The sequence below is a fragment of the Schistocerca nitens genome, chromosome 8 (genome assembly GCF_023898315.1).
Source record: "Schistocerca nitens isolate TAMUIC-IGC-003100 chromosome 8, iqSchNite1.1, whole genome shotgun sequence".
In the NCBI taxonomy this organism is placed as follows: domain Eukaryota; kingdom Metazoa; phylum Arthropoda; class Insecta; order Orthoptera; family Acrididae; genus Schistocerca; species Schistocerca nitens.
In genome coordinates, this window is record NC_064621.1 from 118,889,061 (window position 1) to 118,916,974 (window position 27,914).

Here is a 27,914-nt window from a genome sequence, read left to right on the forward strand (position 1 = left end):
CACTTCGGCCGGCCCAACGCGACACGCAGCATGGCCCACATACATATCCCTATCTGAAGTTACTCTAACACATTACCCATAACACCTTGAATCAGCGATCGCTGTTGAACAACGACGCTACTACAGAATCGATACTACATTTGACCATCTCTGGTTCAATATAACATTTTCTTACAAAATTTGTATTAGTTTACCTTTCCAGGGTTAATAATAACTCCAGAATGACGTAGAAGTTAGACTAAGCGTCCTGTAGTTAGAGACCTTTCGACGTCAACTTGTCTGTAGAAAATCGTTCCTCAGCTCCTACGGAACGAGAAGGCAGCAAGTTGCAGAAAACACACGTGGCGCAGTTCACACGCCGCCAGGCTGCGAGGTCTCCTTCCGTGAATCAACGCTGTGTCGGGGGCGGTTAAGGCACAGCACAGGACCTCCGACTGCCGCCAGGCGCACCGGCCACGCAACGGCACGCAGACACGCACGCCCACGCATATGGCCAGTGGGTGAGCACCGGTAGTTCTACCGTCTGAGCCGTTGGTCTTTTATTCTTACACATTCAGTAGTGTTCTGAATAGTACATTGATGAGTCAAAACATTACGACCACTGCCCACCACGAGGTCGGATGCCTCCTGGTTGTGCTACAGGCACGTGACGCAGGAAGGAAAGAATATAAGCAGAACAGAGGCGGGTGGGTAGTCATTATAGAAAAGCCAAGGGGTCCCAAATTCGGAAATCCACTAATATAAGTGTTTTGTTGTGATGCTGCGGCTGGAAACGCTTTTCACTTACTACTATTCTGAACCCCTATGGTTGAAGAATAGTGGAATAAATTCACCGTGTTGTAACGGACACCCATGTCTCATCACAAAACATAACGGTCGGAAGGTCGCCCGCTGCGTGATCGTGGATAGGCAGCTATCTGTGGCAGATCTGATAACAGTGTACAGTGCTGGTACAGGAACAAGTGTTTCGGAGCACGCAGTTCAATGGCCATTGTTGAACATGAAGCTCCAAAGCACACGGCCCCTTATATGTTCCCTTGTTGAAGCAACGACATAGCTACGACTGCAGTGAACACATCACTGAAATTTCACCGTTGATAAATAGATACGTGTCGCCTTTTCGAACGAATCGCAGTTCCTATTTATCCTGTGAAAGCTTCTTCATATTCGAGTAACTACTGCAACCTACGTCCTTCTGAATCTGCTTAGTGTATTTATCTCTTGGTCTCCTTCTACGATTTTTACTCTCCACGCTTCCCTCCAATACGAAGTTGGTGATCCCTTGATGCCTCAGAACGTGTCCTACCAACCGATCCCTCCTTTTAGTCAGGTTGTGCCACGAATTCCTCTCCTCCCAAATTCTATTCAGCACCCTCTCATTAGTTACGTGATTTACCCATCTAATCTTCAGCATTCTTCTGTAGCACCACATTTCAAAAGATGTTGCTCTCTTCTTGTCTAAACTATTTATCGTTTCACTTCCATACATGGCTACACTCCATACAAATTTTTTTCAGAAAAGACTTCCTGACACTCACATCTATACTCGATGTTAACAAATTTCTCTTCTTCAGAAACGCTTATCTTGTCGTAGCCAGTATTCATTTTATATCGTCTCTACTTCGACAATCATGAGTTATTTTGCTCCCCAAATAGCAAAACTGATCCACTACTTTAAGTATTTCATTTCCTAATCTAATTCCCTCAGCATCACCTGATTTTATTCGACCACATTCCATTATCCTCGTTTCGGTTTTGTCGATGTTCATCTTATAGCCTCCTATCAAGACACTATTCATTCTGGTCAACTGCAGATAGTTATAATGTCATCGGCAAACCTCTAAATTTTTATCTCTTCTCCATGGATTTTAATTCGTGCTCCAAATTTTTCTTTTGTTTCCTTTACTGATTGCTCCATCTACATATTGAATAACACTGGGGATAGACTGCAACCCTGTCTTAATCCCTTCTCAAACACTGCTTCCCTTTCGTGGCCCTCTATTTTTATAACTGCCATCTGATTTCTGCACAAATTGTAAATAGCCCTTCTCTCCCTGAGTTTTACCCCTGCCACTTTAAGAATTTTAAAGAGAGTATTCCAGGTAATATTGTGAAAAGATTTCTCTAAGTCTACAAATGCTAGAAATGTAGGTTTGCCTTTACTTAATATATCTTCTAAGATAATTCGTAATGTCATTATTGCCTCACGTGTTCTAACATTTCTACGGAATCCAAACTGATCTTCCCCGAGGTCGGCTTCTACCAGTTTTTACATTCGTCTATAAAGAATTCGTATTAGTATTTTACAGCCATGACTTATTAGACTGATAGTTTGGTTATTTTCACACCTGTCGACACCTGATTTCTTTGGGATTGGACTTATTATACAGGGTGAGCACAAAATCTTGCTCTTATTATGACAATTTATTACAGAATAACCGTTTGACATAATAATTTACATTTGATGCCGTTACATAGGTTAGTGTTACTAGTTTTTTTGCGTTAGTAAACCTCAACGTGTTCTTCCTTGGTAGCTCTGAGAATGTCGAGGCGGTATTCCAGTTCCCGCAAGGTGTTTCGTAACATGTGTTGTGTCACAGTACCTACAGCAGCTTGCATCCTAGCCTTCAGTTCGTCGACGTCAGCAACTGGTGTGACCAAGACTGTGTCCGTGATATACCCAAGAAAGAAAGTTAAGGGATGTTGGATTGGGTTGATTGGATGGAATGGTCCTACACTCTGGCCACTCCGCTCTCTAGACATCACGCCCCTTGACTTTTTTTCTGGGGCTATATCAAGGGCAGAGTCTTCGTCACACCATTTGCTGACAGCGACGAACTGAAGGCTAGGATACAAGCTGCTGTCTGTACTATGACAGAACACATGTTACGAAACACCTGGCGGGAACTGGAATGCCGCCTCGACATTCTTCGAAGTACCAAGAGAGAACACGTTGAGGTTTACTAACGTAAGTGGTCTTAAAAGAAACTAGTAACACTAACCTATGTAACGGCATCAAATTTAAATTATTATGTGAGACTGTTATTCTGTAATAAATTGTTATAACCAGGACAAGACTTTTTGCTCATCCTGTATTCTTCTTGAAGTCTGAGGGTGTTTCGCCTGTCTCATACATCTTGCTCACCAGACGGTAAGAGTTTTGTGATGGATGGCTCTCCCAAGGCTATCCGTAGTTCTAATGGAATATTATCTACTCCCGGGGCCTTTCTGGCTTCGGTCTTTCAGTGCTGTGTCAAATTCTTCACACAGTATCATAACTTCCATTTCACCTTCAACTACGTCCTCTTCCATTTCCATAATATTGCCCCCAAGTACATCGCCCTTGTATAGACACTCTATGTACTCCTTCCACCTTTCTGCTCTCCCTTCTTTGCTTAGGACTAGTTTTGCATCTGAGCTCTTGATATTCATGTAGGTGGTTATCTTTTCTCCAAAGGTCTCTTTAACTTTCCTGTAGGCGGTATCTATCTTACCCCTAGTGATATATAACTGTACATCCTTACATTTGTCCTCTATTCATCGTTGCTTACCCATTTTGCACTTCCTGCTGATCTCATTTTTGAGACGTTAGTATTCCTTTCCACCAGTTTCATTTACTGCATTTTTTATTTCCTCCTTTCATCAGTTAAATTCAACATCTCTTCTGTTACCCAAGGATTTCTACTAGCCCTCGTCTTTTTACCTGCTTGATTCTCTGCTGCCTTCACAATTTCATCTCTCGGACCTACCCATTCTTCTTCTACTGTATTTCTTTCTCCTGTATTTGTCAATCGTTCCCTAAAGCCGTTGAGGATAGAATTGAGCCATGATGTACATTGAACTGGGTTTATGTGAGACGTATGGTAGTACTCGAAGACACCAGGGCAGCAGTGAACTACGTGCACTTTATTTCGGACCACCTGCATCCCTCCAAGACTGAAGACTTCTCTGACAGCGACGGCATCTTCCTGCAGAATAACTAAACCCGACACAAGGCCAGAATCGTAATTCAGTGGTTTGAGGAGCATAATAGTAAAATCACACTGATGCCTTAGCCAGCAAATGCCTTTGATCTGTACCCACTAGAACATATATCGGGCACCAACCGACACGTACTCACAAACCACCGTCCCGTAATTTACGGGATTTTAGTGACTTGTATTTGGACATCTTGTGGCACATACTTTGGGAAACTAGTCAAAGACTTGCAGAATCTATGTCAGGCAGAATTGCTGGTGTACTCTGGGAAGTGGAAGAACTTGGGATTAAACAGGTGATGATAATGTTTTGGATCATCGGTGTGTACTGTTTGACACCGTTACGACGTCAACGTCCGAGTTGAGACATGAAAATGACAAATGACATTGAAAGTAAGAAGTAAACATGAGCTTCTCGTTATTGATTCTCACTTCAGTTAATCGCTTAAGCCGAAAACATTGAATCACGATCTGGTACTTACAAAATGTGCCCAACTGCCATGAAGAGAGCAGTTTATCGCAGAAATGAGAGGTGTAATTGCCCTTCACTTAGTTTCTAGCTCAAATACAAACTACATAATCATAAGGTTTTAAAAATAAATTAAAACGTAGCCTGAGTGAAAGATTGCTATCGCACAGCTGCAGGTTAGTAATGGTTTTCTTCTATCACTTTAATAAAACGTACAGCAAATGCCTTCAGCAGTTAAATTGCTCTTTTCAGATTCTGCACGTCTTTCGACATTCACATGTCTAACTACCACGTCTCAGGTCATATTACTGTGATTTGATTCAAATCCCTTTTTCCGTAACCTTTGACAAATGGCTTCCCATGAAGAACTAAATACTAATTGAATGCCCGCAGCTCGTGGTCGTGCGGTAGCGTTCTCGCTTCCCACGCCCGGGTTCCCGGGTTCGATTCCCGGCGGGGTCAGGGGTTTTCTCTGCCTCGTGATGGCTGGGTGTTGTGTGATGTCCTTAGGTTAGTTAGGTTTAAGTAGTTCTAAGTTCTAGGGGACTGATGACCATAGATGTTAAGTCCCATAGTGCTCAGAGCCATTTGAACCATTTTTGAACTAATTGAATTAGAGTGAAATGCTTCACTTAGGGACGTTACAGCAAGAGTCAAAGAAAACATTTCGTATCTAGTTAACCGATTTTCCCTAGCCACGTTAACTCACGTTTTGTGAAATAATATTATAAGTGTTACTCTTCATTGAAGAAGAAAGCGCTCTTATTTAGAGAACGTCTTACAGATTAGGTGTTTTTCGATGTTTCTCTTCCACTACACAGCTTAGTTTAGACGATGAGATACATTGCCAGCGGCCTCGCACCATGTTCATTCGTTCATGAAACATGGCAGCAACAAACAACAGTACCTTCCGACGAGTTAATTTTATAAACAAACTACCTTCACTAGCCGTCGCAGTTTCTTATTGCAGTAAACAAAGGGAACAGGAAAAGGAAGACAGCGTATACCACTACGTCGATGACGAAGTCGTTAGAGATGTAACATATAATGGAAAAGTAAAGGTTCTGAAGGAACAGTGGCGGTATTTGTCTTAAATTATGAAAGGAAACGATGAAAAACTTCATGCTGAATAGCAACACATAAACTTAAGTCCTACATCTCCTAAGTGCTGGACGAGTATTTTCAGAAACTGTACTATCTTGCTCGTCATGCTACAAATAGTCTTCGATGATTCTTATAGTCATCAGAGGCTTTCTGTAGAGAACGAAAATAATTGTAAAAGATAGTTAAAACCTTTTAGAGAAAGTTCTTCACACGTGATCCAATTCTTACTCTCGATCCAAAATGATTTGATATATTCATGGAATAAATAAACTTAAGGACAACTGTGCAAACGACCAGTGCAAAGCTACAGAAGAACTTCGAAGAAACATTTAGCACTTTTATTATGGAAAATGCTGGGATTTCATGTCATAATCATTTGTAGCATGTGATCAAAAATAGAGGAGAATAAACGGAGCTCTTTCGATACAGAATTTACCTCTCGCTGGATCCGCACGATGGTCATCACTGAACATTCTTCGGCTTCTTCGGCTTCCAGAAGTGATTTTCCACACGAAAGGTCAGAAAGTGCCTTGACATTGTCTCTAATCTCCGTCCCTTTCTTCTTTGAGCGGTCCTTGTCAAGGTCCTCGACCTCTTAGCGGACGGTATGGAACAATATCAGCGGCAAAATAACATAGTAGCTTCCTGCTGCGACCAAGACCAGACGCTTTTGTGTAGATGTCTAGCTTGGTATAACGAATATAGGCAACAACGCTGTCTCAGCCTGTTCTCGACTATTGCTTCCCTTGCATTCCCTTCTATTCTTATAACTATAGTTTGGATTCTATAGAAGTTATGGGTAACCCATCACACTCTTTTGTTGTATCCCTACTAATTTCACAATTTCGTAGATGTATTTTAGTCGTTGCAGCTCTGGTATTACTAACTTTTTGCCATTCACATTTTTAGACGTCTTTACTTCCTTTTAAATGTTTCACTTACTGAAATATCATGTTTACTCCACTGTCAATTAAATTCAATATTTAGGGCTTTATCCAGGACTTTATACTTGATCTTGTACTTTGACCAATGTTATTCTCTCAAGTGTTCATCACTCAAAGCTCATATCTTGATTTCTGTTCTAAGTCTCACAAAAACCTCTGTGTTTTTCAGTTTATCAGGTCCCATCACCATTTCCTACCTTTCCCCATTTTCTCCGGTTTTAACCGGCAGTTCGTAAGCAGTAAATTACGATAAGATTCAACAAAAGTCCCTGGAAATGTTTTGTAATTTACCGCCATATCATCGTTGGTTCAAAAACTCAGATGACTCTAAGCACTATGGGATTCAACATATGACGTCATCAGTGCCATAGACTTAGAACTACTTAAACCTAACTAACCTAAGCACGTCACGCACATCCATGCCCGAGGCAGGAATCGAACCTGCGACCGTAGCAGCAGCGCGGTTCCAGACTGAAGCGCCTAGAACCGCTAGGCAACAGCGGCCGGCTCATCGTTGGAGAAAGCTAATTTTTGAATGGAAACTACCTGGCAGATGGAAGTGAAGCTGCCACGACGTTCCCCGAAACATCTCATAATAATGCAACAAAGCAGAGTACGCTATAAGGGTACCCTGTAGAGAGAGGCTTGGCAGAATACAACAGGATTACAGCAAAATGTTCTTCTTAACAGATCTATCAATTAATCCTTAATAACAATAGTAATATTAACAATAAGAACAAAACATCGTAGATAATCCTGTGCCTTACCGTTAATCTAGCAAAATTCTTTCAGTTTCTCTAGGTCTGTTCCAAGCGTTTAACCTACAGTACTTTCGTGTTTCTTAAACCAGTATTGGCGATGATTAAATTATATGGTGTGCTAAATTCAGTCAGACGGCTCTGTCAGTCATTTTTCTCCCCGAGACCATTATATCTCAGAGTTTTGCTCTTTCTTTCTTTTCCTCTTTTCGAATTCGAGTCCCACATCAGAAATTGTTGTTTGCTCCTTTAACTATCTGAACAACAACTTTTGTCTCGTCATAAATTCATTTACTGCAGAGGTAACTGGCATTATATCTTATTTGTTTACGATAATCCTGTCAGTATCCTGTTCATACTATCTTACATGCATTCCTCTTATGTTATTCATTATTATTAAACCTTCTTCTGAATTATTCTCTTTCATTTTGTGTTGGTTAGACAGTACTCATCGATCAAAGAATTCTGGTCTTCCTGCCACTGAACTTCACTAAGTCTCACTATACGTAACAGATTTATAAATACAAATTTAATAGCCCATGAATCATGGAACTGCAGCCACGGAATGGACTATTTGACGCAGCGGTACATATAGCCGTACTGTAGGTACATCCGCAACGGAAGGGTACGTGTAGAAAGGGCTTACCAACTTATAGTTCTTGAATAAGGGCAATGTCTTTTGAGTAGCTATAGGTCCAACAGTATGGATGAGTGACTTATCTGGTGCTATAACGTTACTCAGCGTGCTCTCGCTCTTTTGGTACTGTGAACGGTTAATAGTAGGACGAAACTACATCCGTTATATTTCCCGGCGACATACAGCTCTTGTGTAAGATTCGGTAAAGATGACATCGTCTTTGGTTAATAAATTAGAAGAAAAAATAACCCCAGTTCAGTTCTCCTGCTGTCGACTGCTCAGAAGAATGTCATCATCAGGGAAAGACATATGAGTACAAATCCGAAGATAAAATTTTAGATTTCTATTCGGAGTGATAGCAGAAATCGGTAAGTTAAAACATTCTGGTCAGGTAGGAAAAGGTTGTAAATACAAAATCAAGTGGGACATGTTGATATAGACTTACAATAGGAGTAGGTTTGCGGATGTTTTAGGAAGTAGGAGTGTCGATGAGCTATTATGAACAGCGTAATGAACGAATTATCACAGTCAGGTCACTTACAAAGCCAGCACCCACCAGTGTAGTACACGTTTATGTACATACCACGTCTGCAAATGATGAAAAGACTGAAGCAGTGAATCATCTCAAAAAAGGAATTATATGGAATGGAACTTGTCAGGGGGGGAAAAAAAGAAGAGAACATTGACTCGACAAAAGGAATGAAAGATTAAACTGAAGCGATGCCAGAAAGGTAGAACATTATGAAGATGAGATTAGGCAACGACTGATTGAAACAGAGCCAAGAGGTGCAATAGGAGGCGAAATGGTAGCTCTGAGAGACAGGAAGGAAGATTGTCCCGTCGACATAGAGGTCAGCAGAGACGGAGCATAAGCTCGGATTGTGTCAAGGATAGGAAAAATAACTCGCAGTGCCCTTTCAAAGATATTATACCGGCATTTGCTTGGAATGAATTAGGGAAATCATGTTGTTGTTGTTGTGGTCTTCAGTCCTGAGACTGGTTTGATGCAGCTCTCCATGCTACTCTATCCTGTGCAAGCTTCTTCATCTCCCAGTACCTACTGCAACCTACATCCTTCTGAATCTGCTTAGTGTATTCATCTCTTGGTCTCCCCCTACGATTTTTACCCTCCACGATGCCCTCCAATACTAAATTGGTGATCCCTTGATGCCTCAGAACATGTCCTACCAACCGATCCCTTCTTCTGGTCAAGTTGTGCCACAAACTCCTCTTCTCCCCAATCCTATTCAGTACCTCCTCATTAGTTATGTGATCTACCCATCTAATCTTCAGCATTCTTCTGTAGCACCACATTTCGAAAGCTTCTATTCTCTTCTTGTCCAAACTATTTACCGTCCATGTTTCACTTCCATACATGGCTACACTCCATACAAATACTTTCAGATATGACTTCCTGACACTTAAATCTATATTCGATGTTAACAAATTTCTCTTCTTCAGAAACGATTTCCTTGCCATTGCCAGTCTACATTTTATATCCTCTCTACTTCTACCATCATCAGTTATTTTGCTCCCCAAATAGCAAAACTCCTTTACTACTTTAAGTGTCTCATTTCCTAATCTAATACCCTCAACATCACCCGACTTAATTCGACTACATTCCATTATCCTCGTTTTGGTTTTGTTGATGTTCATCTTATATCCTCCCTTCAAGACACCATCCATTCCGTTCAACTGCTCTTCCAAGTCCTTTGCTGTCTCTGACAGAATTACAATGTCATCGGCGAACCTCAAGGTTTTTATTTCTTCTCCCTGGATTTTAATACCTTTTCCGAATTTTTCTTTTGTTTCCTTTTCTGCTTGCTCAATATACAGATTGAATAACATCGGGGAGAGGCTACAACCCTGTCTTACTCCCTTCCCAACCACTGCTTCCCTTTCGTGTTCCTCGACTCTTATAACTGCCATCTGGTTTCTGTACAAATTGTAAATAGCCTTTCGCTCCCTGTATTTTACCCCTGCCACCTTTAGAATTTGAAAGAGAGTATTCCAGTCAACATTGTCAAAAGCTTTCTCTAAATCTACAAATGCTAGAAACGTAGGTTTGCCTTTCCTTAATCTTTCTTCTAAGATAAGTCGTAAGGTCAATATTGCCTCACGTGTTCCAGTATTTCTACGGGAAATCATGGAAAACCTATATTTGGATGGCCGGATGCGGGTTTGAGCCGCTGCTTTACCACTGCTTTACCTCGCTCGGTAGCTTTGAGAAGTGAAGCAGTAAAGGCAGCAGAGGATAACAGAACAAAGTCTTTTGCGATGGCATTGCTGTACAAAAGATTTTCGGACTTCATGCCGCGTTAATTCAGGTTAAAACCTGGAGCTTTCGGTTATTTTTTCCCATCGTCTTTGTCAGGAGCAACTGGCAGCCAATATTTTGGTGACCTTATATATCCGGAAGACGGCTTCTGATTGGTAGTTGGTTACGCCCTGCTGTCACAGAAGGAGTCAACGTCTGCGTTGGTGGCGCCACCGCTCCCACCGTAGCGTAAACATTGCAACGAATATCTCTGCCTCATCACTGCACCGAGAATTCGCTTCCTTACACTACTAAGATTATGTCCAACGTCACGGTTGAAGGTTTTCTCACACATTCTTATTTCAACAGCCTCTTTAACCATAGAGTCCAAATATGTGGGAGCCTGGGACAAAACTTTTGTTTATCAAACAGTATTTTATGTTTGTGACGTTGTGCTCAGAAACTGCTGATTTCTTCAGTTCTCAATTTTTAGTGTGAATTTTACGTTCTGCGCAGCGAAGGAACACGGTGCGGATAGACTTCCGCGCTGACATGAGATGTTATAAATCCCAGAAACACTGAGGGTGAGACTGTCATTAACAGGGCGTACGACGTGCTTTATATTCATAGGATATTGGGAAAAAGATCTGATACCCCGTGTTCCCAGGACTCTGCCGATTTTGCTGGATGTGGCGCCGCAGAAGGGAAGGAATGCAATTAGTGTCTCCTCACGTAAATGCTCAAAATTTTCACGTGTCCTTTCCTTGGAGTACGCTGAACTGATATCACGTAACCCACGGCCGTTCTTTTGAAGAACATACTTCAGATGATTAATTTCGGGATCCAAGTGGTCCTTGCAAGAAACAGTGTTTGCTCTGGGTACCAATGTACTTAAAACCGCTCTCTTCTGGACTTGACGATGATAACTGTACGACCCAAGATATAAATCAGTGTGCGTCGGCTTGCGGTACACTGAGTAGCCTAGACGTCGATCCGACTTTCGTTGTGGCAGAACATTTGAGAACGGCAGCCTTCCCTCTGTCTCGACAGTGAACTGGATGTTTCGGTGCATGCTATTCGTATATTCCTGGAAGTGCTCAAGAGCTGTACGAAGGGGAGCCAAATTCAATGTACGTTCCTAAAAATTCCATAAAAATTTTGTCGATTGCTGGAGACAACGGAGAATCCATAGCCATTTGTTAAAATTTACCAAGTGGGTGGTTCTCATAATATGTCGGAACAACTTTATCGTTTCAGGAGGTAAATGCCCTACCATTAGTTTCAATGTCTTTTCCACAGCAACCTTCGTAAATAGTGACTGCCATTCAACTCTATTTTGTTCAATTTTTTCAATGAAAATCTGAGAGTGTTTGGTGTGATGATGTCAGCCGCCAGCTATCGGAGTCATCAACATAATTAAGTATTTGGCTAGCCTGTTGGTGGAAGAACGAATGGCGCTAATAATTAGCCTCAGTGGAATAATTTCCTTCTGGATTTTAGGTAATCCGTAGATCCTAGGAGGTGTAGGAGCTCATGCTCTAATGTTTTTGAGAGGTCCTCTGGTATACCAGAATTCTTCCAGAGCTTTCCCCATTTTTCTGCTGTATGACATCATGGGCACAGCTCCTGGACCTCTTAGGCTTAATGGATTACCTAAAGTCTATAATGAAGGTATTCCATTGAGGCTAATTGTTAGTGCCATTGGTTCTCCTACTTACAGACTGGACAAATAATTCAAAAATGGTTCAAATGGCTCTGAGCACTATGGGACTTAACATCTATGGTCATCAGTCCCCTAGAACTTAGAACTACTTAAACCTAACTAACCTAAGGACATCACACAACACCCAGTCATCACGAGGCAGAGAAAGGACAAATAATTAACAAAGTTGATGACTCCGATGGATGGCCGCTGTGAACACCACATAAAACTCTCAATTGTTCATTGAGAAAATTAAACAAAATAGAGTTGAATGGTGATCTCATTATTTATAAAGCCCCTTTGGTGGACACAATGAAACTAACCGCAGAGCATCTTCCGTATTTCAGGGAAACGATAAAGTTGTTCTAATATGTTATGGAGACCACCTACTTCTTGTATGACGGTAAATTTCATGAAATGACAAACTGAATGGCTATGGGTTCTCTGTTCTATCAAGAAATTTTCAACTCTTTTATGGAACATTTTGAGGAACATACATTAAATTCGCCTCCCCTTCATCCATCTACATTTTGTCGTTGTGTTCACGACGCGTTCATGGTCTGGCCACACGGCGCTGATGCTCTTGAGCACTTCCAGGAAAATATGAACAGCATGCGTCCAAACATCCTGTTCACGGTCGAGACAGAGAAAGAGGGAAGGCTCCGTTTGAAGATGCACTGGTACAACAAAAGTTGTATGGACGTTTATGCCACACAGTTTACCGCAAGCTGACGCTCTTGGGGCCACAGTTTTCACCATCTTTAAATACACCGAAGCACATAGCAGAAACCGTGTCTGACAAGAACCACTTGGGCTGTGAAATTAATCATCTGAACTATGTGCTCAGAAACAACGGCTGTGGGTCACTTGATATCAATTGCAGTAGTAAGAGAAGGACGTGAGAGGAAAGCAGTAGAAGAATAGGAAGTCAGCAGCGTTGCAAGAACCGAAGGAAAAATTTAGAAAGCGAATTAAAGTTGAGGAGAAAAAATTAAAGGTTGTGGTTTTCCTATAACCAGAGACAGCAAAGGACTTGAAACCGCAGTTGAACGGAATGGATAGTCTTGAAAAGAGGGTACAGGATGAACATCAAAACAAGGGTAATGCCATGTACTAGGAGTTGTGCAACGTAAACCAGCTCTACAAATTACACCAGCTGCGTTGCGTATTCCACCCTACACACCTTACACACTACTTCCACCAATCCACGGCTATGAGGACTGCTTTCTGTCCGTGGCGTAGTACGGATTAGTGATTTGTCTACAATCATGTAACTGTGCCAGAAACACACAGTTGTATGCTTGAACTCCCTGGAATGTTATTGAAATATCCCGCATTGAATATGTTTAATCTAAAGTCAAAGTACAAAACTCCCATAAAGAATTACGTTCCTTGCTGTAAGGAACTTGAATAGGAGCTTTTTGTTTCCGTTCATATGCTATGCGTAGCAGCTCAATAGTTCCAGGAATCTCAATATGAGTCATTTACCCCCATTACTTTATAAGAAACTCGAATCGGGCATGATAAATCTACAAAATTCATAATACCAGGGCCGTAATTCAGAAACAAATTATTTCGTCACTGGTATCGCACTTTTATTATATACAAATACGTAATGATCGCATGACAACAATCGCTTTTAAGCGTGGTTTTCCTTAAGATAGCTGCTCACATAAAACCGTTCGTTCGAAGAAAATAGGTGTGAATATCATGCTTACCAACTGTCAGGCAACTGAGCAAAATAATTCCATAGTTCGTAATAATAAATACTATGCGATCACACGTGCTCCGCGTGTCAGACGTGAGACTCGCCAGGGCGCTCCCCTGTCTCTGCGTTGCGCTGGCATGTGTGACGTCACAGGCTGGCACGCTTGCAATGCGCTTCACGGCACACGGAAAACACACGGGCGCCACCATCACAGCAGTCACGAAGACTATAGGCAGAGAACTTATCCCATTTCTTTACGTGAATGACAGCTTGGTCTACGTATCTGCATCCCCCACTCGAATGGCGAGAGTGAGTTCATTGATCCATTTTCAGGAAAACATACTATACAAAAAATATAGTGACCTTTTCTACTTTAAAGAATAGAAATAACATTTACGCCAGCTAAATCTCGTATCGAATGGACCTTCAACTAGAGTTTATAATATAAGAGCCAAATAGATAAGAACATTTGCATAGCGTGTTAAGACCCATCTTGCCTGTAGAGGTGCTCTGCCGCTAGTTGTTAGTCTGAGATGTGCCCAAACCTTTAGTAGAAGCCATCTAAGAAAATTATTTTTGCACGTTTTGGGAGAACTTACCTAGTAAAGCTTTTCATAGTTGCAGTTGAAGTATTCATTTGGAGTGATTTTTGTTTTGTTTTATCGGTACTCGTCGCTCTGATGTAGAGTGCAGTGAAGTGAAATTAATTAGAGAATGAAGGAACATTATTAGCATTTAGAGTGTCAGATGGAGCACTAGCTTGTACTAGACAAGGAAAAGGATGCCAATGGCCCATGTTTCCTTCAAAGAAACCACCTCAGCTTTTGTCTTACAAAATGTATGAGATAATACGGAAAAAAGAAATCGCAGGAAACAGTGGAGAATTTGAATACAAATCATCTAGATTGTAACTCCCTTGACTTAACCACTGCGTCCGAAATCTTTGTCTAGGAACAATGAAGCGATCATATGAATTTTTAAATTGTGAGTCTGTCACTGGAAACAGGATTGTAATTACAGTCTTCTCTAGACTTTATTAGAAATGAGTTAACAGTTTTGATCACAGTATCTACATACGGTCAAACCAAAATGTTAAGGTTCAGTTTTGGCGGAAAGTACAATTACTCTCTCAAAGCACTAGTCATAGCAATATATGTGTGGTTGGAAACATTGCCAAATGCATTAACCTACAACCTATGGCGTCCAGTGTTGTCTAGCTATGAGGCTTGTTGAAGGAACTGCTGGTGTTTAGCACTATGGAGCTTGGTATTTTTGTTTCCTTTATAGTTCTCCAAGCCACTTTGTTCTCGGATCGGATCAGTTCACGTCAGTTCTATTTCTAAATTTAATTCTGTTGCTACCTTGTGTCTGGTATGATGTGGTAATTAGTTGGCAACGTTCATCCTAGTACAGATATGATACTGCTAACAGGGTAACGGGCGTCCTAAGACAGTTATGACACCATTCACAGGAACTGGGATACCGGAACAGTTGTCGTGCTACGAAATCTAAGTGGAGAAATTGTACTGTACACATGTGAACGTCATGTGCACCTTGATGCAGGCACATCTGCCACCAACCTCTCCTCCAAAGGAATTCACGAAAGAGGATGTAGCTTAAGTCTTATTACATCTGTTATTGCGATGTGAAGTCCTGTATCCGAATCCTAGAAAGTGAAAATTTCTTAAAACTTTATTATTTTGATTAGAATTCACTTCACTTAGCCAAGACGATAGGGAACATAGTACAAGTATCTTCCCAGCAGAGTGTAGGATCTGAGTTGGAAGCACAGAGACGGTAGGGTTGATTTAGCCACACACAGCATAAAATTGAAAGCCGATTATTAGAAACTACTTTCATACCGTCTATCAAAAAATGGTTGAAATGGCTTTAAGCACTTTGAGACTTAACATTTGAGGTCATCAGTCCCCTGGACTTAGAACTACTTAAACCGAACTAACCTAAGGACATCACACACATCCATGCCCGAGGCAGGATTCGAACCTGCGAACGTAGTACCAGCGAGGTTCCGGACTGAAGCGCCTCGAAGCGCTCGGTCACAGAGGCCAACTACCGTGTATCGATGAGCAATATCTGAATCGGCAGCATGCTTCCTTCTGACCAGGAAGTCAAGTCTTTGGCTGCAAGGTGAAGCATATCTGCAAGTTGTGCTTTGTGTGAGAAGGCCTGCCAACTAAACAGGTAGCAAAGCGGTTTGCTTCAGTTAGAAGCTAGTTGTAAGATCTCCTATTGATCAGTGAACATACACTATGTGATAGAAAGTATCCATACACCCAGCTGATAATGACTTACAAGTTCGTGGCGCCCTCCAACGGTAATGCTGGAATTCAATATGGTGCTGGCCCACCCTTAGCCTTGATGACAGCTTCCACTCTCGCAGGCATAGGTTTAGTCATGTGCTCGAAGGTTTCTTCGGTAATGGCAGCTCATTCTTCACGGAGTGAGCACTGAGGAGAGATATCGATGTCGGTCGCTGAGGCCTGGCACGAAGTCGGCGTTCCAAAGGTGTTCTATAGGATTCAAGTCAGGACTCTGCTCAGGCCAGTCCATTAAAGGGATGTTACTGTCGTGTAATCACTGCGCTATAGGCCGTGCTTTATGAAGAGGTGCTCGGTCTTGTTGAAAGATGCAGTAGCTATCCGAGAATTGCTCTTCAACAGCGTGCAGCAAGACGGTACTTAAAACGTCACTGCAGGCCTGTGCTATGATAGTGCCACGCAAAACAACAAGTGGTGCATGCCCCCTCCATGAAAAAACCGACTACACCATTACACCACCGCCTCCAAATTTTACTGTTGACACTACAAACGTTGGCTGATGACGTTCACCGGGCATTCTCCATACTCACGATCTGCCATCGGATCGCCACATTGTGTACCGTGAATCATTACTCCACACAACATTTTTCCACTGTTCAATCGTCCAGTGTTGTTGCAGTTCGGTAGGTTTCTGCTTGGCTTTCCCACCGTTGATCTGCTGCAATGAGTTCACAGCTAGATGCCATGCTCCTTACACCAAGCGAGGCGTCGGTTGGGATTTACCGGCGTGATGTGTGGGTGATGAGCACCCGCTCGACCAGGAAATCCAAGTTTTCTCACCTCCCGCCTAACTGTCATAGTACCTGCAGTGGATCCTGATGCAGTTTGGAATTCCTGTGTGATGGTCCGGATAGATGTCTGCCTACTACACACTACGAATCTCTTCAACTGTCGGCGGTTTCTGTCAGTCAACAGACGAGGTCGGCCTGTACGCTTTTGTGCTGTACGTGTCCCTTCACGTTTCCACTTCACTATCACATCTAAGTCCGTGAGTTCCGCGGAACGACCCATTCTGCTCTCTCATGATGTATAATGACTACTGAGGTCGCTGATGTGGAGTACCTGGCAGTAGGTGGCAGCACAATGCACCTAACATGAAAACCGTATGTTTTTAGGTGTGTCCGAATACTTTTGATCACATAGTGTAAGCCTATTTGCCTTTTGTGTCGTTTTTTGGTCTTAATACACGCTGATGATCGTGGTGAGAATGAACTCATCTGAAGTTATGAAAACGCATTTAATGTGTTTTAAGATATAGTTTTTCTCTAGCCGAAAATGTGTCGGGGCAGAAAGACTGCAGGATTTTAGGTGTTCAAAGGTTCCCTTGATAACTAATTGTATAAGTGCAATGGAAAGAAGCTGCACAACAGAGAGCCATTTTATTACATTAAGCAGTGTAGATTATGCAGTCATTGTGAATGATTTCGATGACAGTACTGTACTTCTCTTGAAGACAGTATGACAGAGATAGCTTTTAGTGTTTTTTTCTGTGGGTAAGGAATTCACTTTGCCTATTTTGACTCCTAAGAACTTTCTTTAGGGTTTTATGTTTACATTGAGTTTCCTTTGGAATAGAAAGAATGCTTAAATTTTGCCTCACTAGCTAGGTATTTGCACAGTGCTCTCACAATTTTGATAAGTCTTGTGCTCCCGTTCAGTAATTTCTGTTTCGGCTTTTTTTCCTGCGAAATGTTGCAGAGAAACAATGAAAAATTAGTGGATGTCTGTGATTGTTGTGTACACTGCAATTTGTAAACGGCCTGTTTTCTGTTACTCATTTTTCAGTAAACTTTTTCTGCCCGATGTTCATCAAAATTAATAAGCACTCTATTCCTACCTGCTTGTCCTACTAACATAGTTTAACGTGGAACGTAAGCTACGATATTCTTGAACACCCTGGTTCTTTTCTTGTCAAAATATTCTTCGCTTCGTCGCGACTTCTTTGTGATTTCCATGTAGACGGCAGATTTATAAGGCGGATGGCTAGCGTCTTTCAAATCTTGGTTTTGTTGTAACCACAATGTGTTGCTTAATTCCGTCTCTGCTATTTCAAGTTGGTACATAAACTTTTTCTTATGTAAAAGCTAATATCCATTAATTTATGTACAAACTTTGTGTCATTCTACCAATTGTCAATCGGTTTGTGTTAACACATGCGCCGGCAAATGTATGAGACTTTCAACGTCATTTTGACAGTGCATACACACCTGTAGCGTCTTGGATGCATCACCCTTCCCTCTTCATGCCTCCGGCCATATCAGACCTCACCTCCCCGTTGTACCCACCAATTGCCTCCTCCAGTAACGCAGTACCTCTCCTCAATGCCTCAGAACCCTCTGTCCCTCTGCACCTTTCCCTGACATGGAACCCACGGCATATGTCATGAATAGCACCCCTTCAGCACCAGCTGCGCTGGAGGAATCATGCTTTTAGCGACATCATGAGCCGCATCGGTTGTTCCTCATGCCACCTGTGTGGTCAGTTTGTGTCATTCTGATATCTGTACAAATGAACGCCCTTTCATGGCCCTGTCCTAAGTCACGTTCATTTCTCTCCAGTATTTTCTGAAAAATTTTGTTCATTCATCGGTGGCCCCGAAATAGTTGTGTTTTCCATTCTATACATTTGCATTTTATTTATCTTCCTCAGAGTCTACATGATAATGATAAATGTAAGAGGTATCGTAGAGCAGTATCACTGGATTCACTTTGAGTATTCATTGTTTTCTCTCTGTTTTTCGGGAATAACTCTGCAGTTCTCTCCGACACACGCACTTAATACGTCAAAGCGATGAATTTCTTCTTAATTTCAATCTTGTTATTCGCTTTGCTTGTACCGATAAGCATGTTTTTAATTTTATTAAACATAAACCTGACACATCGTGTCCTATATATACTAGTTATAGCTACATACGAGTTCTCTTTATCACTTCTTTTAGGGGCAGTTTAAGGCTCTGCAGCATGTTGCATGAAAGTACACTCTTTTATGTTGGACTGAGTGGCGTGAAGCCGCTTCCGTAATACTGTCCGTCCATGGCAGAAGAAACTTGGGTGTGGCGCGGTTTTCGGCGTGGCGCAGTATAAAGTCCTTCTACGGTCGCCAAATAAGAGGAAGAGAAGATATTTGTGGAATTTTCTAAAGTTTCTTTTAACGTTTGTAGTGATATTAAACCTCTGATCTATGTTTTACATCTTACATGTAGGAACGTTAATTTAGTTTACAGACGGCTTTGTTGAGCTCACTGGTTCTACTATCACTAAGTGAAAGGAAGAAAAGATATTTTTGGAAAGTTTTAACGCTTCCTTAAAGTTTTTAATAATAATCTATTCAACGGCGTCTCAAATGGCTCTAAGCACTATGGGACTTAACATCTGACGTCATCAGTGCCCTAGAATTACTTGTTAGAACTACTTACACCTAACTAAACTAAGAACATCACACACATCTATGCCCGAGGTAGGACTCGAACCTGCGAGCGTAGCAGTAGCGCGGTTCTGGACTGAAGCGCCTAGAACCTCTCGGTCACAGCGGCCGGCTAACAGGGTCTCAGTGTTTACATTTTGGCATATGTACTATGTAGTCTATCAGTCAGTGGAGGGTACATTTGAGTGCTTATAAATATTGCACCATTTATGAGCCTAACAAAAATGTTATTTAATTTTTCAAAATGTTTTATAAAGCTATAATTAAATATTTTGATGCTATTACGTTTCACATCATTGTTCCATTGTATACAAAGGAGCATTTTTATGAATTACATCAGTCCACTCTCTACAGGTGGAGGGGCTTTCAAGCGCTGTAGGTGTTACAATCAGCTTTCTTAAAAGAAAAAGGTTTATAGCAGCAGCAAGGTAGTGTATGGACAGTTGTGAGATGAAGATCCAGTTCTTTATTCGACAGGTTACCGAGTAACTGTAACAAGTGGTATGTTGTTCAGCTGTTTTGTTGTATCTAAGTTATTAAGGACCTTGTGGCTACCTAAACATAAATCGTAAACCATTTGCAATGTGAACCAATAAAATTTTAAATTTTTTGTGTCGCGCGGGCTTAGCCGAACGGTATGAGACGCTGCAGTCATGGACTGTGCGGCTGATCTTGGCGGAGGTTCGAGTCCTCCCTCGGGCATGGGTGTGTGTTTGTCCTTGAGATAATTTGGGTTAAGTAGTGTGTAAGCTTAGGGACTGGTGACCTTAGCAGTTAAGTCGCATAAGATTTCACACACATTTGAACATTTTTTGAAATTTTTTGTATTAGATCTGAAGATGAGCAGCTGCCTCGAAACGGCTCACATGGAAAGGAAGATAAACAATGTGATGACTGAATCTGGACAGTTTTTCTTCTCCCTGTTTTCTTAGTTGTTGGTTATTTTCGGAGTGGAAGCCCACTATTGTAGTATGTAATTGTTATAATTATTACATGGTTGATATCCATTTATAGTGTAAAGATTTTTCCACTTTGGAACTACCTCACTTCTTCAGAGATTTTGGCAATGTGACTACATGTAAAATTCGCGTTTGGCGACACAACCAACACAATTGTAGCCGATCCGTCTCTAGCCTGTTGTCCCCTATCTGTGCCAAACTTTCTCTGACGAAGTGCGTGGCTCCCATCTGTAAACACCGTGAAAGACTACTACTTATTACCACGAAGGGAGATGAATACACAGAATTGTCAGCTACAGTGGGAAAGTTTAGGACATTCTAAAAAAAAATATTGCATTCTTCGTTTCCCATTAAATCTTTCGAGTATATCTTCAAAAAATTGCTCTGAGCACTATGGGACTTAACATCTATGGTCATCAGTCCCGTAGAACTACTTAAACCTAACTAACCTAAGGACAGCACACAACACCCAGTCATCACGAGGCAGAGAAAATCCCTGACTCCGCCGGGAATCGAACCAGGGAACCCGGGGGTGGAAAGCGAGAACGCTACCGCATGACAACGAGCTGCGGACAGTATAAAGATATACGTGCCTGACCAGCCTGTCGTTCTTGTTAGAAGCAATTCATTCCAGTGTAAGGTGCTAAAGGCAGCATCACGTTACCCTTTCCGGCATCTCTGCCGGATGAACTGGTGAACACACGCCAGCGAGTAAAGCAATGGTCAACGTGGGAGGCGAGTTATGAGTGTGGTCGCTGCAGGGTCTTGGCGCAGAGAGCGCCGTTGTCTCTCTCTCCTACGGTGGCTGTCATACTGAGCACACCTCTGTTGTGATCTAGACTTCAGATTTAAAATCACAAGTAATTTTTTGTAACCTAGTGTATATAGCATTTGTACAAGTCATTTAGACAGCATTCGTAGCTGTCTTTCTCAGCTATAACAAAAAGGAGCTGCTTGTATAGATTTACGCAGAAACTGTACGATGTTTCTCTGTAAACCAGCTCTGTCTTGCGACGGTGATGCTGTAAGTGTACCCGAAGATGACGTGCAGGTGATTAGCCGCAACGACGAGCAGTTTCAATAACGTCGCCCCATGTTCGGGTCGACCGGTTCAGAAATTGAACAGTGCCTTTTACAGAACACGGAGTCGAGACGTAGAGAGAAAGAGAAAGGGAGAGGTTTGCCTTTGTGTAATTTTAAAGAATTTCGAGGACGTACGAGCCGAGTATCTTGTTTGGGCGGCAGACACAGCCCTCGTAGTGTGTCGGTGACGCGCCAGCAACACAACGACGTAGCTGCTGCTGTCCACAACAGCAACTCGCATAAATTAGTTCTCGGAAGCGCTGGAATAAGGGATTCCGCGAAACGCTGTTTTTAATTTCGGCCTCTGCACCGCTGCAGAGGAAGCAAATTACACCGTCTGTAAAGACCTGTGTGCTGTGGCAGCGTGAAAGCTGAGAAGCGTCTGCGTGGAGGGGTGTGTACCCGCGGGAGACACGTGTTGCTCTGCTGGCTTGTTCCCTCTGCCTCTCTCTCTTTCTCTCTCATACACACACACATACACGCACACACACACGCTCGCGAGGTTGTGAAGCGAGCAGTCGCAGTCGCAGTCGCATTCGCAGGCGCCGGATCCACTAGAGCGGAGGGACTGGCGCCACTTTGCATGAATCTGCATAACGCGCCGGGCGTCGCACGTGTGCTGGGTTTACGAGGCGCCGCGCTGGCGCGGAAATCAAGACGTGAGCGCGCGGCCCGCCAGCAAACACTGCGGCCGCCGCTGGCTAGCGCTCCGCTCCTCCCCCTTGCGGCGCCGCCGACGTCCGCGTGGTGAGCCCACCCCGCCTCAGGGTACTCTCGTGCTGCACCCTCGCAGTTCGCAAGGCCCGACGGCGATGAAAGAGGCCCACTGACTCTTTCCGGCGCATTTGACCCGCAACGTTGCTGCTCTTTACTAGGACTGTAGATATTTTTAAAAAATATCGGGAATCCGTTACATAGATATTTTAAAAATATCATTATCGGCCCTGGATCTATCTAAACAGTGTCGATATACCTACGGGGAAAAAATATCGCTGTACCGGCCTATAAAAATATCGGCTGTGCATTGTAAATGTACCACATGTTTTAGAGCAGTATATTAAAGTATACATTACTGGCCATTAAAATTGCTACACCAGGAAGATGACGTGCTACAGACGCGAAATTTAACCAACAGGAAGAAGGTGATGTAATATGCAAATGATTAGCTTTTCAGAGCATTCACACAAGGTTGGCACCGGTGGCGACGCATACAACTTGCTGACATGAGGTCAGTTTCCAACCGATTTCTCATACACAAGCAGCAGTTGACCGGCGTTGCTGGTGAAACGTTGTGATGCCTCGTGTAAGGAGGAGAAATGCGTACCATCACGTTTCCGACTTTGTAAAGGTCGGATTGCAGCCTATCGCTATTGCGGTTTATCGTATCGCGACATTGCTACTCGCGTTGTTCGAGATCCAATGACTGTTAGCAGAATACGGAATCGGTGGGTTCAGGAGGGTAATACGGAACGCCGTGCTGGATCCCAACGACCTCGTATCACTAGCATTCGAGATGACCGGCATCTTATCTCCATGGCTGTAACGGATCGTGCAGCCACGTCTCGATCCCTGAGTCAACAGATAGGGACGTTTGCAAGACAACAACCATCTGCACGTACAGTTCGACGACGTTTGCAGCAGCATGCACTATCGGCTCGGAGACCATGGCTGCGGTTACCCTTGACGCTGCATCACATACAGGAGCGCCTGCGATGGTGTACTAAACGACGAACCTGGGTGCACGAATGGCAAAACGTCATTTTTTCGGATGAATCCAGGTTCTGTTTACAGCATGATGATGGTCGCAGCCATGTTTGGAGATATCGCGGTGAACGCTCATTGGAGGCGTGTATTCGTCATTGCCATACTGGCGTATCACCCGGCGTGATGGTACGGGGTGCCATCGGTTACACGCCTCGGTCACCTCTTGTTCGCATTGACAACACTTTGAACAGTGGACGTTACATTTCAGCTGCGTTACGACCCGTGGCTCTACCCTTCATTCGATCCCTGCGAAACCCTACATTTCAGCAGGCTAATGCACGACCGCTTGTTCTGAATACAGAAAATGTTCGACTGCTGTCCTGGCCAGCACATTCTCCAGATCTCTCACCAATTGAAAACGTCTGGTCAACGGTGGCCGAGCAACTGGCTCATCACAATACGCACGCCAGTCCCTACTCTTGATGAACTGTGGTATCAAGCTGCATGGACAACTGTACCTGTACACGCCATCCAAGCACTATTTGACTCAAAGCCCAGGCGTATTAAGGCCGTTATAAAGGCCAGAGCTGGTTGCTCTGGGCACTGATTTCTCAGGATCTATGCACCCACATTGCGTGAAAATGTAATCATATGTCAGTTCTAGTATAATATGTTGGTCCAATGAATACCCGTTTATCATCTGCATTTCTTCTTGGTTTAGCAATTTTAATGGCCAGTAGTGTATATAATTGTGATTAGACATTCCGTACATCAACAAGCTAGCAAACTGCTTAGCCCCTCAGAGCAAGAATTGATTGTCAAACGATACATGTTCACCCTCGGTAATAACCACTTTGCTAGCAATGGTAACTGCACGTAAGTGGTGCAATAAAAGGTGTCCATTGTTCGTTTTCGTCACATATGGGATTTGTTCGGAACATCTTAAGATGCTGCGAACGACAGCGACATAGCACTTGTAGTGTCAAAAGTGGGTGGTGTAGTTAAACGTTGCAGTCGGTAACACCGAGTGCCGATTACGTCAGCATTTTCCCTCATACGTCTCCACCCACCGCAAAGAACAGTCTTGTTATACGGATTTTTGTTCATTATTTTCAGCAACTGTTTTTCAAGAATCCCGATGTGAACCAATAGCACACTAGTTTCGTTTAAAAATTGTATTTTATACGCAACTGGTATGCTATCTCTGCTAATCGGAAATCCTGTTATTCCATTCACACCGACCGCTCCACCCCTTCCCCCACCCCCACCCCGCACCGACCCAAGTGGGTGACGTGATGAAAACGAAAACACAAATAGCAGTAAGATTCCCCCACATAGTGAAAGTAAAATTATGTTCTACTACAATTTTCAACGAATAGTTTCACATCCGATACTGCCATTCGTAATCGATATATCTGTATATTAGTGAATAAAAATGCCAAGATATATCGATATTTCTCTAAAAAAATATCGCTATTTTATCAATAGCCACACTCTTATGATGCTAGCCAGGCGAAGACCTCAAGTTGGATTGTGTCTGGACCAACGGCAATTGGCTGCCATCCTGAGACTGGAGCTGTGATTGACTGCTTAAAGTTCGCTTTAAACGGCTTCTCCTCGTTTACACGGTTTCTCGGGCACCATACATACACATCTATACTGTGTAAACCACTGTGAAGTACATACCAGATAGCACTTACCACTGTACTACATACTAGGGTCGCTTCTGTTCCATTCCGTTATACTTCACCACTGTTGGCGTCCGTTTCCAACGCCTAAATATAATGCCTAATCATGTAATCCACGCATCATATTTTCGATAGAAATTGAGAAATATAACGAATTACGTTTTTTGAATGTTTTAGTGCATAAAAAATGTGACTTTGAGACAGTTTATAATGTAAACCTACGCATACGGACAGCTGCACCCACACTACCAGTTGTCATCCACCACACAACGCATGGGAGTTTCACGTACAATTGTCTAGAGAATTTACGCTATTTCGGATTCTGATAATTTTACGCAGGAACTGGATTGTAGCCGGCCGCGGTGGTCTAGCAGTTCTAGGCGCTCAGTCCGGAACAGCGCGACTGCTACGGTCGCAGGTTCGAATCCTGCCTCGGGCATGGATGTGTGTGATGTCCTTAGGTTAGTTAGGTTTAAGTAGTTCTAAGTTCTAGGGGACTAATGGTCACAGATGTTAAGTCCCATAGTGCTCAGAGCCATTTGAACCATTTTTGAACTGGATTATCTTAAGGTAGTTTTCCCGCAGACTTGATATACTGTTCAACAAATTGTTCGTGCTTTTCAATTTGGACCATCATATGCACCAATAATGAACACTTGTGAAACAGTTGTTTTTTTTGCCTTTGGAGGGAGCATCTCTTCGAAAACTTGAAGAACCCACAGAAAATACGATATTAAAAGTGTCCTTTTGGCCTTTGGCCAAAACTACAGCCCTCCTTGGATCTGATAAAAATAATTTGGGACTGAGAAAGCCTCGGGTATATAAAATTCCCTGTGATTGCGGAAAGGCTTATGATGACCGATTAATGGAACATCTGTGTAACACACGATTAGTCCAGCCCGAAAAATCTGCCGTCGCTGAAGATTGTCTCAATGAAGGGCGTAATATCTCGTTTAAAGAGACGCTCCGGCTTCGCGTTACTGTAATTGTGTACTTACTGAATCCATCGAAACACGATTATCCTATGACATTATCAATAGAGATAAAGGTTTTCCTTTAATCAAAATGTGGCATCCTATTTTATCAGATATAAAAGAACAAACGGTCTGGTTTTCGACCAGCTGCATCATAATTTACGATTCATGGCTTTTGTTAGTTTCTACTGGCTGCAGCGTTGGAATTCTTCGCTTCGCAGAGTGCAGCCCTTTCACTTTTCGCGTGAGCGCTGTGGCCTGCTCCCGGAGTATGAAGGGTCGCCTTATCTGATGTTACGTCTGTTTCAGCGTGATTGTGAAACTGAAGATGGCGACTTGTTTGGAACGTCGAATTATCGTGTCGTCAGGACGATGAAATCCGGCTGCATACCCGTGAAGATCACCAACAACGCCTAACCTTGGCAGGGCATCTTGCACACTAATTACTCTACTATATGCGTATGAGACTCCGCACTCTTTTGATTACCTGCATGACTGATTATTTTCAAAGTAAAAGCCATACGTAACACGTAGTAAGAGCAACAAATAGATGGAACCCAGTGTCTCCAATCGGAAGCAGGGAGAGGTTTCAACAGTCTGGATGCCTGAAGCTTCATTGCAATTGTCAAAGGAGAGAACAAGTTAACGAAAGGAATTTTTAAGAAGTTCCTTTGCTCACTCCAGAGGATGACAATTTTTAGTTTCATAATTAAGAAAGGAGAAATTATTCTAGTTCCACTACGTTTTTGCTTAGTTCCCAAGAAGAGAAATTCTCTTTTAGTAATCAATTTATTTTTCACTGGTTACAATGCTAAATTAACAACGACCAACGACTTCAGTACTTATTTTCGTGAATTAATTTCACAGGAATCTTGGGCCGAAAGGAAAAAAATAAAATATTTATAAAAACAGCTTCGTTTGCAGAGGGATAACGGCTCACTTCCGCTTTAGGTAGCAACAGGTTGTTTATAATGATGAATCAAACTTTTACGACCACTTGCTTAATAGCTTGTTCGTTCGTCTTTGGAGTAAAATACATAACTGATTTTCCGTATCAGGGATCCGACAGCTTTTTGGTAGGTTGTGGAGATATGTGGCATTAGATGTGTACACACAGGTCATGTAATTCGGGTAAATAATGGGCCTCTGATTTGCGTACGCGGTGATGGCTCCCGATAGCGACACAGATGGGTTCGACAGAACTTACATCAGGCGAATTTGGTCGCCGATACATCAACGTGAATTCACTAAAATGATCCTCAAACGGTTCTGGCTCCGAGTCACGGACAATCATACTGCTGTAATATCGCCGTCGGGGAAGACATCAAGCATGAAGGGCTGCAGGTGTTTCACAACTGTCAGCATGTCTTCGATTACTACCACAGGTCCCATGCAATCTCATGCATAATACTGCTCCCATCAGCCCGCGTCCGTTGCGCGCTGCGCGTTTCCAGCCGCCGTTTACCTCGATGACGACGTTTGTGGAGACGACCATCGACATAGTGGAGAAAAAATGCGATGTACTCGAAGAGCTGAACCGTTTCCGTTGATCGACGGTCGGAACCCGATTGTCCCGTACCCACTGCAATCGTAACTGACCATGTCGTGGGATCAACATGGGCTTAGGGGTGGTCCACTGCTGAGCTCTACGTTCAATAATGTACGATGAACGATATGCTCCGAAACACTTGTGCGTGCACCAGCTTTGTGCTCTTTCGGCAGACATGCCCCAGATCACCATCTATCCTATTTTGCAGAGCAGGAAAGCCTCCAAACCCCACTTTCTGTGAAAAGTCGTGGACGTCCAACCATTTACAGCCTATTGGTAGTTTCACCGTCCTTCTACTCCTTTCTGTAGATGCCCACGACTGTAGCAAGTGAACACAAGCGTCCCCATTTTTGAGGTACTCATTTACAGGCTCTGCATAATAGTAATCTCCCCTTTGTCGAATTTGCTTACCTCAATGGATTCCTCATTTGCAGCCCATATCCTCGCTAAGGTGATCACCCGTCCGTGTCTGCTCTGCTCCGCTCCGCTTACATACTGCTGTTACCGTGTCACGCGCGCTCAGCGCCACCGGGCGTCATCCAGTGTCGCGGTGAGCAGTGGCCACAATGTATTGGCTCGTCAGCGTATGCAACTGTGTACTGCACAGCCTCACAAAACACACTTCCTTAAACATCTGAT